This window comes from Cynocephalus volans, chromosome 3, assembly GCF_027409185.1.
Source record: "Cynocephalus volans isolate mCynVol1 chromosome 3, mCynVol1.pri, whole genome shotgun sequence".
Lineage (NCBI taxonomy): Eukaryota > Metazoa > Chordata > Mammalia > Dermoptera > Cynocephalidae > Cynocephalus > Cynocephalus volans.
In genome coordinates, this window is record NC_084462.1 from 14,830,326 (window position 1) to 14,845,096 (window position 14,771).

Consider the following 14,771-nt stretch of genomic DNA (forward strand, 5'->3'; position numbering starts at 1 on the left):
TCCAGTGTGAATTGCCTGATTTGTAATGTGTGAACCCTGATTAAAAGATCTCCCATGTTCATTACAATTATAGGGTTTCTCTCCACTGTGAATTCTCTGCTGTGCTATAAGTTATGAGCTCTGACTGAAGGTTTTCCACATTCATTGCACTCAGAGAGAGTCTCTCTGTTGAATGAACTGCCTGATGTGTTTAAGTGGCATGCTTTTCCTGAAGCATTTCCCACACTCCTTACATTGAAAGGTTCTCTCCTGTGTGTGTTTCCTGATTATTAATGAAGTGCAAGCCCTGTTTGATGTCGTTTGCACACTCACTGCATACATGGGGTTTCTCCCTAGTGTGGATTTTAGGATGTTCACCGAGACCTGGATGGCTGTGGGGGGCTTTTCCACACTCACCACATCTATGGGGCTTTTCTCCAGCGTGAAGTCTCTGATGTGGAATAAGATGGGAACTCCTGGTAAAGCCTTCTCACTTTTGCTATACTCTTAGATTTTCTTCCCAGTGTGAATTCTCTGGTGCTCAATAAAGGATGAACTTTGGCTGAAGGCTTGTCTGCATTTATGGGGCTTCTCTCCAGTATGAATGAACTGATGTAGAGTAAGATAAGATTCTGACTGAATGCTTTCCCATGTTCATGACACTGAAAGGTATTTCCCCAGAGTGAACTCTGATGCTGAGAAAGGTATGCTCTGCAGCTGAAGACCTTGCCACATTCTGTACATTCAAAGGGCCTCTCTCCAGTGTGAATTCTTTGATGTTGAGTTAGTGACGAGCTGTGGGTGAAAGCTTTCACACATTTACTGCCCCCAAAGGGCTTTTTTCAGCAGTATGGACTCTGATGGTCGGTAAAAGAAGAGATTTGACTGAAGGTTTTCCCACATTCTTTGCATTCAAAAATTTTCTCTTTAGTACAATCATCTGTCATTGAATAAAAAATATTCTCTGGGGGCTTTTCCACATCCACTGGGATCCTTTTGAGCATGAATTCCCTGGTGTTTCAAAAGAAAAATGCTGCCCTGACTGAAGGCTTTTCCACATTTGCTACACACACATGTTTTTTTTCTGAGTATGAATTCTGCAATGTCCAAAAAGGACTGAACAGGCACTCAATTTGTTGCCACATTCACTGCATTCCCAAAGTTTCTTCCCTGAGCTGGCTGTCTGGGCAGCACATTTCAGAACGATCTTTCCTGCAGGCATGCTGTGCTGTCCACACAGGATCGACTGTGAATGCTGGTAGCCTCTCTGTCTATCACTAATATCCAAGAGGATATTTTTCACTTGCCCCAGATCTCTATTCTGGGTTTCTTTCTGCTCCCCTTACCCCTCCTGTTGACTCTGGCATCCCAGGCTTCACCCACTTGGCTGTCTGGGAAATTGATGAATAGTAATGATCTATCATCATAAGTGTCCTCTTTGTGAAGCCTCCCATCTAAGAGAAACAAAAAGTTAAAAGGTCTCTTGAGTACTGTGCTGGGAATTAGATAATATGGCAATAATGAGATCAGGATAATAAATCAGAACTTAGCACTTGGTGATATTCATTACCATGTTATTAGAATCGACAATTAGAAGAGCTTCCACTAATTAGATGCCTTCTATGAGTTAGACACATTTAGCAGCACTTCATATATAATTAATACACTTAATTCACACCACCACCCTCTGGGGTAGGTCCTGTCATTATCTCCATTATATGGATGATGAAACTGAAGTAATTGCCAAAGTTTACACAGTTAATCAAGTACAAACAAAAGTAGTCAGGCCCCAGAGATGATGCTTTTAACCACTTCATTTCACAGAGGAAAACTGGAAACAACCTAAATACCCAATGGATGTAATATTAAGCGTTCCATAGAAATTTTGAATAGAATGTGGCCCGGGTAGATGTTTATTTTAATGTTTGATTAAAGCATCAGACCACAAATTATGTGTACACTTAAAAATTAAAAGCCATTTGTAAAAATGAAAATAAATCTTATTTTGGGGTGGCGATGGATTACAGGTAACTTTTTCATTTTTAAAATTAGCTGTAATAAATCACGTCTTTTATTTTTGGGAATCTGGCTCGGTAGGTTATTCAGACCATTCTTCCCCCTGAGGAAAACTAAAAGTGCTAGATAAAATGTAAAGAGCATCTTGTCAAAACCCTCTAAGACCTGACAAAATAGTAAGGAATAACCAGCCCCAATCTATGGCAAAGCTGGAGGTGAGTAGGGACTGAAGGTTAATTTGAAACTAATAATAGAAATCCCCCTATGATTAGAAATCTAAAACACACTGCTAAATAATCCATGAGTCAAACAAGGAGCTGTAATTGGAAAATTATTAGAACTGAATAATTAAAAAGTGACATATACTAAAACTTATAGAGTGAAGCTATATTAGTCAGAGTTCTCCAGAGAAACAGAACCAATAGAGAGAGAGTGTGTGTGTTGTGGACCAAAATCAAGGCTACTGAGGTGGAAATAAATTTATAAATGTTTATTAAAAGCCAAGCTTGAGGATTGACCTGGGAAACACAAACCAACAGAACTGGAAAGTGCTCCAAAGTCTGCTATAAGCACAGGCATTTTGTAAGAGAGTTTCAAAAGGGAGGGGAATAGCTCCAAGTGCAGTTGTACTTTTCTTATGGAACACAAGAATCACAGTCATTGATTACTGATTATTACATGGGAGCCAGAAGCGTCTACGTATGACCTGAAGCAGAAATTTCATGCTTCGGCTATTCTTAACATCTAAATGGCTTATTCAAAACCAGCAGGTTATACATTAATAAATCAGCAGTTCTAACCACACCCATTGTTTGTCTTGAGAACAAGATGTTGATACCAGGATCATGAGACTTATGCCAAGGCACTGAGTTTTGGAGAACCTGCTTCATTTTGATTATTTCCTTCATCATTTCCCCACTTTGATCAAGAACTTTTGATTGAAAGCTTTGAAGATCAATTTTGGTTTGAAGTTGTGTGCATTTCAGGTCCCGCAGACCTGGGAAGGCTCATTCCTAGGAAGTCATGTTTCTCGTTGGAAGGGAAGAGAACAGTGGAATATTTTGCAGGTTGGCCGAATTAAAGAGCAATACGGGTGAGTCATGATTCAAATGACATGTTATTCATTTATATGATGACTCATTTGTAAACATTGAGCAATTATATGTTTAGTTTGAGCCGTAGATTTAGAACAAGCAGAAATATAAATCATTAGTAGTTCTACAAATAAAAATATAACAACAATGCTAATAATAATGACAACATTTGTGGTCCTGAACAGAACAAGGATCCCAACCAGCTAAATAAGTCATTTTGGGGATCTGTTTTTTCTTTTATCTTGTAACCATTTAGGCTGCTGAGTAAGTCTTTCTAGCTAAGTGTCTCCTCCTCCTGCAGTACTGATATATGTGCAGCAGGTGGTATAGGCTATTGCACACACACCTCCTTGTTTGGCCAGCAAGTAGTCCAGAGCTATTCTGTTGTCAAGAACCACATGGGCTAAGGAGTTTAAAGATTTTTGTTGAGCAGCAATACTTTTAGCAGTGTCCTCAGCTATTTGGCCAATTGTAGCTGATAGATTTTGAATTGTATCCCTACCAACATAGACCCCAGCACTGGGGATTAAAAGTCCCCAAATACTTTGACCAGTGTTATAATTGTACCCAGCCAACATAGGCCTGTTGAATTTGGGGTGTAGGGAGAAAGGGAGCCCTCTGTTTGTCTTGTGTAGGGACAAAGATGTAACAAAATGTCCCAACAGGCATGAACGTTCTATTTGAAAACTATTAAGGCACTGATGAGCCATAACTGTCCTTTAATTGGATCAGAACTCATACCACAAACAAAAATATAACCAGGGAGTGCAAAGGTTATTCCTCCTAATGTTTCTTTGTTGATAGAATCAGTCATGGGTAATTGAGATAATATTAACATCAAGCCAAGGGTCCCATCTAGTACAAGCTTTCCAAATTTCTTCCAAATGGTCGTCTATTGACTATTTGTTGACATAATTTAGGTTTGTTATCCTTATCAGCGATAAATATATTTAACCAATAAATATGGGACTAGGAGGTCTTGTAATGAAATGGACAGTAATGTTATATGCCCTATTTAAATCATTCCAAATTAGTCCAGAAGAGATGATGTTTATGACCTCAGAGAGATTAAAACAAGAGATAGAATTGTTAGGATTTGGGACTAATTTCACCTGAAAGGTGAGGCCAGTAGGAGGTTGGTCATGGTATGTAGTGGCCATGGGAACATCTGGAAATCAGAAAGAGACATTAGTAAGGACATATATTGGTCATGAATTGACATGGGAAGCATATGACATCCAACAGCCTGAAAAATTTCCTCCAGTGGCCACACTTTGTGACAATTCTATAAAGGTATTGTCATGCCATTCTATTTACTCTGTTAACTTACAAAAGGAACAAATAATAGAGAAAAATAAGATCATCATATTGACTCCAAATAAGATTACCTTAATCAGGCCCGGTCTGGATATTTTGGTACAGCAGTCGACCTCAGATGTTGTTTACTTTTCATCCTTGTTTTGAGAGAATTTGAGGCATTGTCTTTCTCCAGGAGTTACTGTCGAGTATTTTAGCCTTCTTAAAATGAGAAATATGGATCTAATAATTTATTCCCTTTAATTTTGCTGCACAGAGATTAGTCAGCAAAACCTGGTAAGGTCCCCTCCAACAAAGTTGGAGAGAATCTTTGATTAGATGTCTTTTCCAATAAACAAAGTCATGAAGGTGTAAATCATGCAATTTTTTGGATCTTCTCTGGGGAGTGCCTTGTAGAAAAAAATCTCTTACAAGCCTAGTCTTATTGTCAAGAAAGTTGACAAAATTTTTACGATAATGTAAGATACCACCCTTTAAGCCTGTGGGACTGAGTGTGGGGTCTTGTAAGGACATAGGGCTGTCAGTAGCAATTTCAAATGGAGACAATTTATGTTTTCCAAAATGTATAGGCCTTAAATTAAGTAAGACCAATGGAAGAGCCTTAGGCCATGGGAGATTAAAAGCCTCAGTCATGTTTGCCAATTGAGTCTTTACGGTTCCATTGGTATGTTCCACCAACCCAGAGGATTGTGCATGGTAGGCACAATGCAAATGCTGTACGATAGGCCAAATATCACAAATAGACTTCATAATTTGTCCCGTAAAATGAGTTCCACGATTGCTGTTAGAGTTCTGAAGGAATTCCTCAACAGGGAACAATTTGTTCTAATAATAATTATCCTAACTGTAAGGCAGTGACTCTTCTGCAAGGAAATCCTTCTACCCAGTGGAGAACATGCAAATCATGACCAATACAAATTTATAACCTTGGGAAGAGGGCATTTGGATAAAATCCAGTTGCCAAACTTCAGAAGGTCCAAGAGGTAGAAAAAAATGATCAGTGGAGCTATGGAAAGATTTCCCCGAGTCATGTTTTCGGCAAATAGCACATCTGGAATCAACCTTTTCGGCTACTCTAAAGGAAGGTTTTTGGTAGTATTGTTTTCCCCATTCAATCATCTTTTTAGATCCTCAATGAGTTAACTCATGTACACATTCTAGAAAAGGAAGCTGTAAACCTGCAGGGATAATAATTTTATCTTCGGAACTATACCAGATATCATTTTGAGAAGAACAATATTCCCCTTTTGATTCCCATATAAATTTTTCTGAATCTGGTGCTGGTTGTTGAGCTTCTTTTAATATGGAAGGATTAGATTTAAAAACCTGTAAAAAGCAAGTTTCAAGAGGACCCTTTCTCTTTTTATTTAATTAATTAATTTATTTAAAGATGACCGGTAAGGGGATCTTAACCCTTGACTTGGTGTTGTCAGCACCACGCTCTCCCAAGCGAGCCACGGGCCGGCCCTACCCTTTCTTTTTTTATGGCTGTCTGTTTAGCTCTCTCGTCTGCAAAATGATTACCTCTACCTTCTGCTTTATTTCTTTTGGAATGTCTCAGGACTTTTATTATGACCAAGGCCTTGGGTTTCTCAATAGCTTCTAATAGATCGGAAACATATTTTCCATTTTTAATATTTTGTCCACTGGAGGAAAGAAATCCTCTTTGTTTTCATAACATGTCAAAATCATGAGCGATGCCAAAGGCATACCTGCGGTCAGTGTAAATGTTAGCAATTTTATCTGTAGCTAAAATATAAGCATGGGTTAAAGCTAATAATTCTGCCTATTGTGCTGAGGAGGCATTTGTAGCCAGCCGTCTTCAATGACATCTGTAAAAGAAACTATGGTGTACCCTATGGCATATTTTCCTTCCTTGACTCTTCAATAGGAACCATCTAAACCAAATTAAGTCAGTATTATATAAAGGTTTTTCCTGTAAATCATTTCTGGGCAAAAGAAGTTGGTCAGTTAGTGCTAAACCATCATGGGGAACTTCATCTGTTGATAAAGGCAGCAAAGTAGCAGGGTTTAAATGATTACATCTAGCCCTAGTAACTTTAAAGGGAAACAATAGGAGGATTTCATAAGAAGCCACTTGATTTACAAAGCAATGTTGGGTATGATGTGAAAGAATATAAAGTTTGAGCAATTAAATAGAAAACTTGTGTTTAATTGCAACAATAGCCTACCAATCTGAGAAATCCTCAGAATTGTTTCTTAGTTATTGGTTGAGGAAAAGTCATTATTCTTTCAACTGAGAAGAGTTCATAAAAATCTTTCCTTAGAGGGCCGGCCGGTGGCTCACTTGGAGAGTGTGGTGCTGACAACACGAAGGCCATGGGTTCGGATCCCTATATAGGGATGGCCGGTTAGCTCACTTGGGAGAGCGTGGTGCTGACAACACCAAGTCAAGGGTTAAGATCCCCTTACTGGTCATCTTAAAAAAAAAAAAAACAAAAAAACCCCATTCCTTAGAAATCAGGTAACCTAGACATTTAACCTTTTCTTAGCAAAACTGGAGTTCTTTCCTAGATACTTTGTGGTCTCGAATAACTAATTGTTTTAGTAAATGCAGACAATCCTGTTGAGAGGCTTTCAAATGAGAAGAGCAGAGGAGAAGTTCATCCATATATTGGGTTAAAGTTGAGCCATCAGGAAACAAAGCATCATCCAAGTCTGCTTTAAAAATCTGAGAAAAATATGTGGGACTCTTAGGGTATCCCTGGGGCAGTATAGTCCAAGTATACTGTCAATCATTCCAAGTAAAAGCAAACATATTGACTATCAGGATTTATAGGTATGTTAAAGAAAGCACTACATAAATCAATAACTGTGAAAATAATGTTATCATCAGGAATATTAGTTAACAAAGTATGGGGATTTGGTATTACAGGATGCCAGGGAACTACATATTGTTGATAGCTCTAAGATCTTGTACAAACTGCCATCCCTTACTGTTGTTTTTTGTATAGGTGAAATTGGTGTATTGCAAGGGCTTATACACAGAATAACCCCTTTTGTATGTAGTCCTCTCTTATGGGTTTAATTTCTTGGAGTGCCTCTGATCTTAGAAGGCATTGTTTAATTTGGGCTTTCCCCAGATTCCAACGGCTGGAGTGGTTGGCTGTGGAAGCATGCCGGGGCTGACCCAGCCACACTTCTATGGGACTGCCTAAGAGGCTTACTTGGGTTTATTTCCGCCTTAATGGGAGTTGCTGATAAAATTTACCCAACATTGGTGGATGATTGACATCACAAGGATTTTGGTAGAGAGGCAACTAACCTACTTGCATCTATGGCTTTAGTCTTTATATCTGTAAAGGGTATTTGAACCAAATAATTAAGGCTATTGCAAGAAGGATTACCAGGTGAAAAATTTTAGTTGCATGAGATGTTGTTAAATTCAAATACATTTCCTCTTTTGGGGAAAAAGAAATATAGGCATTATAAGTTTCCAAAAAATCCCAGTCTAGCAAATGTATAGGTGCTGATGGGACAGGTAGGAAAGAGCGCTGCCCAGTTAATGTTTCCAATTGAAAAGGTAGGGGCAAGGACTTATGTACATTAATAGATTTGTTTAAAGTTTCCATTATACTTTTTTTTTTTTTTTTTAAAAGATGACCGGTAAGGGGATCTTAACCCTTGACTTGGTGTTCTCAGCACCACGCTCACCCAGTGAGCAAACCGGCCATCCCTATATGGGATCCGAACTTGTGGCCTTGGTGTTATCAGCACCACACTCTCCCGAGTGAGCTACAGGCCGGCCCTAAAATTTCCATTATACTTAAAGATTTTTTAAAAAAAATTCTGAGGAAGGAGTCTTTTTAAAGTGCTGGGATTTTAAATAGGTAGACTAGCTCCACTATCAATCAGGCTTTGTTTTCTGTTGACGAAATCAATTTCTTCCAAGGAGTGAGTTAGGAGAAAAGGAAAGAAAAAACCCCTTGTAATTTTTTCCCAATGCTTTTAAAGCAAGTAAGGATAGTTTTATTTGGACCCTGACAGCATTGTTGAAATTTATTCTATTTAACATTTATTGAGGGGGGGAAATTGTAGGGATAGCATATAAAAGATGTTTAGCAAACAGCTTGAGTTTCCTCTTGTGCTGAATTATTAGTTTTATTAAAGTCTTTTAAAGGATGAGTCCAATTAGCTTAAGCAATGTGTTGAGTAGCTTTCTCTTCTGAAATTAGCATATGGGCCAATTGATATGTCAGAAAAGCCAGGGTCATAAGTTTGAACAGTAAGTTCAATTTTTTTTCTTTTTTAGCTAACCCAATAGGATCATCTATGGGGTCTGGAAAATCTTTAAATTTTTAAGTTCATTCCTAGTCTAGGGGATGTAAGCTGGCTCACCTCAGTTGTTAGTTGGCTTCATATGAAATGGAGCAGCAAAATAGGGATTCTTTCCATTGGTGTGGCTGGCTTCTCATGTGAATCTGTAATAAGTTGGAAGGGGGGTGGAGGTAATATAGAGGGATCAAGTTGAAGAAATTCAGAAAGCAAAGGATATAAAGAAGTGGAAGGTGAAGGAGGCCAGGAGGAAGGAGGAGCCTACCACAGCAAATAGTTGTAGACAATTAGCTTTAGAAGAGCCATTTTGAGGACCGGCCCGTGGCTCGCTTGGGAGAGTGTGGTGCCGATAACACCAAGGCCACGGGTTCGGATCCTATAGAGGGATGGCCGGTTAGCTCAATGGCTGAGTGTGGTGCTGACAACACCAAGCCAAGGGTTGAGATCCCCTTACCGGTCATCTTCATAAAAAAAAAAAAAAAAGAGCCATTTTGTAGAGTACAGCTTTAAGCAGAATGCTAGCCGTAAGGAAGTCTTCTTGTAACCTTGGCTTACAGCATTGCTCACGGGAAAATGCTGCAGGACTTGGTGCTCAGGAAGAGCAAGATAATAAGAGCTAATCAGGAACTTGGTGAGCTGACCATTCTTCCCTTGGAGTCACAGCTGTCTGAGAGTAAGGCCCGTCCAGCTTGCGGGAGCCAGATAACACTTGTGTTTCAAAGATGAATGAAAAAGTTACAGAACTGGACTTAAGGTTGAAAAAAAAAAAAGCCCAAAGCCTGCAAGATTTCACGTAGCAGACTTTGTGAGCACCACGCTCAGCCAGTGAGCAAACCGGCCATCCGTATATGGGATCCGAACCCGGGGCCTTGGTGTTATCAGCACCGCACTCTCCCGAGTGAGCCACAGGCCGGCCCACGTAGCAGACTTTGGATGGGACTACTCTCCCCCCTTTTTCCCATGCTTTTCCCTTTAAAAACCCTTACTGAGGCTCCTGAGCTTTTGAGGCAGTTTTAGTTTAACTGTCTTCTCAGACAGCCGACAATAAAGCTTCCTACCTCACACCAACATTCGCGACTTAGGAGTCTTGTTTCTTTGAGCAGAGAGCAGCCAGACTTGGGCAGCAGGGACAGTGAGGCTGAAGAAGTCTCAGCCTGTTCAAGATTATTCCGTTAGTTTCTTATTTTCCTCCTGTAAGGAAGAAAGTTTATCATTATTTTGTTGAGTTCCCTCCAGGTACCATTGGAAAGGCTGTTGGATCTGGAAGCCCGCTTTTTTCAATTGTGTGTGCAAATTAGTTAATTTAGTTAAATCAAAAGACCCAGTTTCATTTTATGTCATCTCTGGTAGGATGAATCCATTTTTCTGAATTTTTGCAAGTAAAGCATCCATAAATATTGTATATGAAACCAGCTGGTGTGGGCAAAGGAGGTACACCTTCAAATATAGAAGCTTCCTTCCTCATGCTGGTGGTTTTGAGCCAGACAGACTGTGTGGTTTTTTCAAGCTGGTTGGCCAGTGGGAGCTGGTGTCTTTTATCTTTGGAGCAAGAGTGCCCTCATGTGGTGAGCTAAGGAAGCTTGTCTCGCTTCAGACCCCCGGGGAAACAATTAAGAGAGATTCTGTTTTGACACACAGCCCTAGAATACCTTATGTTAAATTCATGGTAGCAACTCTCCTGAGAAAGTCAAGGCCACCTCCCATCTTGGGAGGTAAACAGAACCCTGTCCTACAATTCAAAACTTTCCTTGAATTTGTGGACAGTAACTCCCATTCTGAGAGAGTAGTAGAATCCTTCCAACTAAGGAGGTAACCAGCTTTGAATAAACCAGAACCTCAACCAAGGTGGGAGGTTCGGTGATCCTGGGAGGAGTCTATCTGTTCTGCACTCAGGCGGGGCGTCCAAGTTTGTGAATTCAAGGAATTCAGTAGCGAGCACCTGCTTGAAGCTTGGAAGCTGTGCTTGGTAGTCCAGGCGGGTTGCTCCAGGATCCTGCCAGCTATGCCATCTTGTGGACCGAAGTCGAGGCTGTTGAAGCAGAAATAATTTTGTAAAGGTTTATTGAAAGCCAGGCTTGAGGACTGACCTGGGAAATACAAGTCAACGGAGTTGGAAGGTGCTCCAAAGTCTGCTATGAGCAAAGGCATTTTACAAGAGAGTTTTGAAAGGGAGGGGAAAAGCTCCAAGTACAGTTGTACTTTTCTCATGGAACACAAGAATCACAGTCATTGATTTCTGATTACATGGGAGCGAGAAGCATCTACGTGCGACTTGAAGCAGGAGTTTCATGCTTCAGCTATTCTTGACAGTATATAAATGGTTTATTCAAAACCAGCAGGTTATACATTAATCAGTAAATCAGCAGTTCTAACCACATACATTGTTTATCTTAAGAACAAGATGTTGATACCATATTCATGAGACTTATCCCAAGGCAGTGAGTTTTGGAAAACCTGCTTTATTTTGATTATTTCCTTCTCTCTCGCTGTGTGTGTATTTATAATAGGGAATTGGCTTGCACAATTATGGAAGCTAAGAAGTCCCACGAATAGCAAGTTGGAAACCTAGAAAAGCTTATGTGTAGATCTAGTCTGAGTCCAAAAGCCTTAGAACCAGGAGAGATGATAGTATAAATTCCAGTCCAAATCTGGCAAGCTCAAGACCCAAGAAGAGCTGATCTTCAGTTTGAGTCCCAAGGCTAGAAAAGACTGATGTCCCAGCTCTAAGCAGCCAGACTGGAGGAGTTCCCTTTTATTCTGCCTTTTTGTTCTATTCAGGGCTTTAACTGATTGGAAGAGGCCCACCCACATTAGGAAGGGTGATCTGCTCTAGCAGTCTATCAATACAAATATTAATCTCATTCAGAGGCACTCTCACTGACACATCCAGAATAATGTTTGACCAAGTATCTGAACACCCTATTGCTTATTCAAGTTAACACAAAATTAAACATCACAGAAGCTTAACCAGTATTTGCAGAGAAATCTGTACCCTTAGTGTATATGACAAAAAAGTCAATGCTTAAAAATAATCCAACTCAAAGTTAGACAAAGAAGAAAAAATTAAACTGAATGAGAGCAGAAAGAAGGAAATAAGCAGAAGGAATTAATGAAACAAAGAATTTTACAACAGAGGATCCACAAAGCCAAAAGTTTTGTTTCTTTGAAGAAACAAAATTCACAAGCCTCTGTTGAGACTAATCGAGGAAGAAAGAGAGAAGGTACAAAGAGTCAACATTTTAAATGAAAAAATTGTGCAGACATAAAAAGATAAGGGTATATAATTTTGTGCATAACAATGAAGTGCTATGAACTTCTTTGAGAAAGACACGTTATGTCTGGGGTCAGAGGAGACTTCTCTCAGGAAGTGACCTTTATGGTGAGATGGAAGGAATGTGTGTGTGAGTGTAAAAGTGTATGTGTGTGTGACTGAGCAAGCGTGTACGTGTGTGTGTCTGACCGAGTGTATACGTGGGTGTGCGTGTGTATGCATGTGAGTGTGAACGAGTGTGAGTGTGAGCTGGGAGCAGCACAAAGGCCCTGAGGTGGGGGAGACCCTGCCTGCGCTGGAGGATGGGAAAGAGGGGCCATGGTGGGAGCTGAGGACGCAGGCCTGAGACGGAGGCGGGGCTGCTGGGGCAGGGCAGGTGTCGGGGAGGGTGTTGGGGCACCCAAGCAGTGAGAAGGCCCAGCAGAGGTGCAGCTGCTAAGGTGGGGTGGGGGGCAGGTGGGCAGCTGGGTTCCCAAAGCAGACGCTGGGTCTCCACATCCCGCCATCTTCAGGACTTACTTGCCGGACTGCCCGTGTATGCCTGAGATCACCCCAAGGCCTCCTCCAGCCTCCAGGCCAGGGCCTCTCCCTGGGCAATTTGTCTGAAGGAAGGCTCTGTCCAGAGGTCCCCAAATGCTAATTCTGTTGCCTCCTTGCCAATGGCCAGCATTTCCTACACGCTGGACACTTAGTGGTGAGTGAGACAGACATGACCCCTTCCTCCCTGGAGTCTAGCGAGTTAAAAGATAGCTAAACACACACACACACACACACACACACACACACACACACACACACACACACACACACACACACACACACACACACACACACACACACCACACACACACACCAGAGTTTGGGAAGTTCCTTGATGGGACGGTGGGGAGGGGGGGAGACATTAGATGGCCGGTAAGGGAAGAGTTCTATGAAGAGGGGCACTGAGGACAGAAGGACCCAACAGCTCAGGGCTTTGATGTGGGATGGAACCAGCTCAGAAATCTAAGGAAAGTCTAGTGTAGCTGGAGGTCTGAGGGCCTGAGAGGCCAACCTCAGTCCCCCTTGTCCCCTCACTGCTTGCTTGGGTCACCTGCACAGCTGCCCTGTGCACAGCACCCCTCCAGCCACAGCCCTGCCCTGTGCTTCAGCCTGGGCATAAGGAGCCCTGGGCAAGGGGAAGGCATGGCTGCCAAGGCAGACAGTGCTGGCCTCCCGGGGGTCTGCCCAGTCACCCATCATGCAGATGTGTGAATGTCCCTCATCACTACACCCCGGAGGCAGCGCTGCAGCATCTGTCATTGACAGTAACAATCTAAAGGTGACTTCATAGGAGAACCTTGGGAAGAGAGGAAGGGGAGGCACCAGAGACTTGGGGGGCTGGTGAGCAGGTGGGGAGCATAATGGAGCAGTTACTGTGAGGACAAGGGGCTGGGCAGGGACTGAGGGTGGTTGGCCTGGACTCTGCTTCAGTGACCACGTGGCTCTGGACCCAACTTCATCTCCTGCTCTGTTCCACTCCCTCACTAATTCTGTCCCTCACCAGCCTGACACCTTACTGCCGTCTGCACAGACCTCTCCCTTCAGCTCAAGTCACCTCCTCCAGGAAGGCTTCCCGATCCCCAGGCCCCATTGGCCAGTGCTCTTTTCCTCTCAGCACCTGTTACCTTCAGGATTCACCTTCTGAACGTTGGACCCCACCCCATCACATCCTCCTCCCCACTCCCACACGGGCTCCAGAAAGGCAGGATCTTCTCAGTCCTCCCTTTATTCCTGTATCCGAGGGCCTGGAGCCTGGAATACTAAACGCTGACTCACTGAAAGAAGGAGGAAGAGAGTCCCTTTTTCTCTCTTTCTAGGAACTTTCATGGATCTAAGGACCTAACACCTACTTTCTGGGCAAAGACCCTGAGTTTCTTCTGGCTGGGGACCCCCAGAGAGGAGCACAGGGCCTCTGGGTAGGGCTGTGAATTCCGAGCAGGGACATGAACCCTCCCCCAGGTCCGTGCCAGCCTGAACAGAGCCCAGCCTCACCCAGTGAGTGCAGGCTCTGAGGATCTCCAGTGATCCCTCCCGATACAGGGATCCTCTGAGTGGATCCAGCTGCTCCCACTCCTCCTGGGTGAAGGTCACAGGACCCTGGGATGACAGACACACTTGGCTCAGGGAGAGGACTTGGGTTGGACAGGAGGACATGGCAGGTGCAGCCTCACATGAGGGGTCCTGATGGAGTCCAGGGCACAACCCCTGCTCCTCATTTAGGGGCAGGCACTGAGGATGCAAAGCCCCACCCTTGGGATGTTTGGCACCCCTCAGCCTCCTGGGTAGGACATGGAAGGCCAGTGCCCACCTGAGACCCTGGCTTACCTCAGCCATGGCTAGTTCTTGGGGCACCCTTGGGGGATAAAAGAGCTGGGGAGGAATAAGGAACATACAGGGTCTGCTGTGAATGGAAACAGAAGCTGACAGTGAGTCTGTCTTGCTTACCTGACTTGGCCGATGGACCTGCCCGATCTCCTGCTCTGATGAAGATGCTGTTCAGGGCCAGGAGCATCAGCCCCAGGCCTCTGATTGGGTCTGGGTGGGGCCAGCCAGGTGCCTCAGCCCCAGGAGGCAGATGCTGGCACAATGTGGCAGGCCTTACAATGGACATTTCCTTTCAGGCCCACAGATCCCTTTTTTGTGGCACACGACTGAGGTGGGGGCTTTTGTCTCTAATGATATGTGAGCGGCCACAGCCTGAGGGACTGAGGTGAGTGTTTGCCCACAGACAGGGTTGGTGGCCGCAAGCACAGTGCACT